Below are 4088 nucleotides of genomic sequence, written 5' to 3'. Positions count from 1 at the left end.
ATGCACTTGTTTTTCCTAAAACCTAGTAGAATTAATTAATCCAAACATAATTGTATCACAGATACTCCAGTCCCCACTAAAAAATACCCACAATATTTTATTTACTTTTATTTTAATGCCTTTTTAATGCACAGATTGTTGTGGCATCTGGACACATGACATACTTGAAAACAACACATTAAATTTATACTGCCCAGAATAGACAAAAAGCTGCCTTACAAGTACCATCAACAACACTCATCATTGGTGGTGGTGGTGGGGGGTGTTGCATGGAATTAGCTGGGTCTCATGGAATTATTTTTTAAAATTCTTAACTTTGTGCAAATATAAAAGGGATAGGCACTTCAAATCTGAAAGGCCACAAAAGGGGGAGAATTTCTGTTGCATAAGTGACCATTTTCCCAAACAGGAAAATGATTGTTATGATTCACCAGGTTTTAACTTCAGCATATGCTTTAATTAATTTCCTATATTATATTTGCAAAAGGAGATAGGTTAGTAAAGCTAGAATTGTTCTATGATGTAACTTTTAGTAGTCCAATTCAAAAGTCATTAGTCACACATTACATTATCCTTTACATAAAGTTTTTTTTTAACGTAAATGCTTCTTTCTAAAAGTTTCTAAAGGTTACAATAATAAGGTTACCAAAAAAATAAAACTAAAGACCATGTTTTTACTATTACAAAATGTTGAAACAAGAAGAGACACATATCCAAACATGTAAAAGCAGCAGATATCTACAATTCTGGCATAAAGCCAATAAGACAGACAGCTTGTATCACTGTACACTAAGAGCTTAATCAGACAAGAGAAATGAGAAGCAAGGATACAATTGGCTTCAGGGACTCTGAGATTTACAAAGGGCAGTTTCATATCCACTTGGACTGTGTTACCCAACACAGCTTCAGACTGCTTTTCCTGATGGTACAAAGAGTAATTAGAAATAGGGTTATAGATATAAAGGTCACGAACCTGGAACTGTAAATGCTTATATTTCCTTTAAACTGGGTTATTTTAAGGGAATTATATGAAACCCATGATTGTTTCAATTATCATATTGATAATAAAAAAATTTATTTTATCCATCTGGTACCAAAAACTGGTGGCTGAAAGATGAAGGAAAACAATAAGCTCTAGATGTAAACATCTGAGATGACATCCACTCTTATCTCTAATTCCTGAATAAACAGACATATATTCATTTTATCGTAATTCCTCTATATGAACTCCCTTTTCTTGATTCTAATGAAATATTAGTGAACTCTTATGATTCAGAATTTTTAATAAATTTCTCTGAAATAAAGCTTTACTAGCAAAAAATACATTTTTTTAATGTTTAGCCCAAATGTTAAATACATTTGACTGGGAATTTCTAAATAATATATCCGTGTTCAGTGTAGATGAAATGTTCTGATATACTCTAAATCTATCAAAATCACTCTTTATAAGCAAGTTTGGTTTATTCAAAGTAAAAATTTTTATTTTTCTTAATTTACATACATTGAAATAAACATGGACCAAGTTCCCAAAATGTGGTAGTTTTAAGAAAATATATTAATAAGTTTGGGAAGTCTACTCAAAAGCTTTTTTGAGTCTCTACATGTCAGTCTCTAGGAGATCACTTGCATATACCGCATTTCCCAATGTTCCTTGTCCAACTTCTCAAATTATGTACATTATCATCCCATGAAGCCTCTGTTTCATGTAAAGTTTGGGAAATAGAGGCCTAGATTATTGGAAGGCTGATTTAGAAGGATTATAAAAGAAGAGAATGAGCATTTGGTTAATGAATAAAAGATATCAATAATTGGCTAAGGGACATGCTTATCAATCAGTTCCCCAGCTTCAGATAGTGAAAGGAATATCCCATAAATAGAGACCTATGACCGTAATTTACCATTCAAACCGAGACACTTGTGAAAGTGAAAGGTGGACCCATTACATCAAGACAACTGTAAACCAGGACCCCACAGGACAACTGGGCTACACCCCCGCCCCGACTATGACGCACACAAGGGCAATTCACAACACACCACAGCTCGACCAGTTTTATCATCCAGAAGGTGTTGCAGTAAAAGGTAAGAATGACAATTCTTTTTTTGGAATATTTACATCTCAGGAAAACAGATTAGTATTTTAGATAATATCCACAGCAAACATGAGAATACCACAAGAGTAGATTATTCTGTGAGACAAATTGTCCTTACCTAAAAAATCACTTTGATATGTGGCAATACTCAGTACTACACCCTCAAACTTGAAGTCCTTCGTTTTCAAGGCAGCACTCTCCTGATTCTCCTTCTACGTCTCTATTTCTTCTTCACCTCCATCATAAGCACTCTTCTTCTATCTTCCTGTGAAACTCTTGTGTTGGGTGCTCTCCATAGTTGATCCACTTAATATATTACGCTCTCCTTTGGGTACCTCCTTTCTTCAAACCCATACCAAGGGCCTATATCCTTAGCCCTGACATCTTCAATCATAGATCCAACATCATTTGGACCAAGTATGACCGATCTGATTTTCTCATTTCTCCTTTTCACTAGTTTGTTTTCCCTGTTTTCTACTTCATTTTTTTTATTTCAACTAAACTTACAGATACAGTGTTCCTCTCATTGTATGCTGTCCTCATCTGATGGCATTAACTTTCATCACTGATTAGGGTGGTACCTGCTTAATTCCTCCAGTGTGAATTTAGTCTTTTCTCCTTTGTAATTAATAAGTATTTGGTGTGGAGGTGTTTTGAAACTATGTAAATAACCTTTTTTTCATCCAATTCGCAACTACTAGTTTAGCATCTATTGATGTTTCTTGGTTGAATTAATTATACTGACAGTTGGCAAGTGATGATTTTCTAATTTCACCATTTCTTCTACATTTATTAGTTGGTATTCTACTGTATGAAAAAGCATTTTCTTCTCCCCATTTATTCATTTGTGTTTATTGCCATATGTACATATAAATTTCTGTTTTATTCAATGAGTTAGAATTCACTTATATCATTTGTTTATTTTGATGTTCAAATTGCCTTGAATTTGGCTGGTGGGAGCTCCTTCAAGGTGGTTTGTGTCCTTTTGACATATCACTATCCTTTTATAAGCATCTCCTCATTTTCTGACACATATTCAAAGTTCATTATGTGCTTTCCCTGCTCCTGCCTTCATATCTGCCATTTCTCTAGGGGCCCCAGCTCCCTTTTAGTGAGGAATAGTTTTTAAAAAGCAAGATCTGGGAACAAGATATGCTCATTGCTGCTGGAATAATACTGTTCTTGGGCCTTCTAAGTGGGCAGAGCTAGGGAATGTATGTACTCATGTGAACTCAATCCTTCCAATTTCCAATCCAACATCACAGAGTTTATTCTAGTTTTGCCCTTTCCACATTTATATTTGTAGCTTTCTTCTCTTACATTAGGAAACCTGTCAGACATTTTTATCAATGTAAAGTTTTCATATTTAATTTTTGTGTATAATATTTAGTAAAAAATAAAATACCTGAGACTTTTTTAACTTGTGGATCACCTATGAAATAAAGGATAAGACCCCATTTGAACTAAATCTATCAAATAACTAACCTGTGCTGATGGAGACCAACTTGGTGATAATGGTAATATCAAATATTAAACACACCATAGAGGTCTATCACATTATTTTACACCTTACAAACATATGCTCCACTCTATGGCAAGGAAAATGAGATGGACCTTAAACCAATTACACCTACTAATGAAGATGACCATGGAGGAGAGGAGCTGTTTCCCCTAAGTATATAGTTGTCTGCAGGAGGGTAGATAACAGAATAAAATCAGGGTTCTTTGAAGATACAGGATAAAAATCCTAAATAAGAAACTAAAAGTGTCATTTCAATGTGTAACTAGCCATATACTATGTATATGCAAGTATCCATACATTAAAAAAAGATTATATATCAGATTGCTAATATTCAAGATATATATAGTAAAATTATGTGTATGTATATTGATTCATCACATAATCTAAGGATTTTTTTTTTATTTCAGCATATTATGGGGGTACAGATGTTTAGGTTACGTGTGTTGCCCTTGGATCCCCCCCCAAGTCCGTGTTTC

The sequence above is a fragment of the Propithecus coquereli genome, unplaced genomic scaffold, assembly GCF_000956105.1.
Source record: "Propithecus coquereli isolate 6110/MARCELLA unplaced genomic scaffold, Pcoq_1.0 Scaffold2, whole genome shotgun sequence".
In the NCBI taxonomy this organism is placed as follows: Eukaryota; Metazoa; Chordata; class Mammalia; order Primates; family Indriidae; genus Propithecus; species Propithecus coquereli.
Note: the sequence above shows the minus strand (reverse complement) of the source record.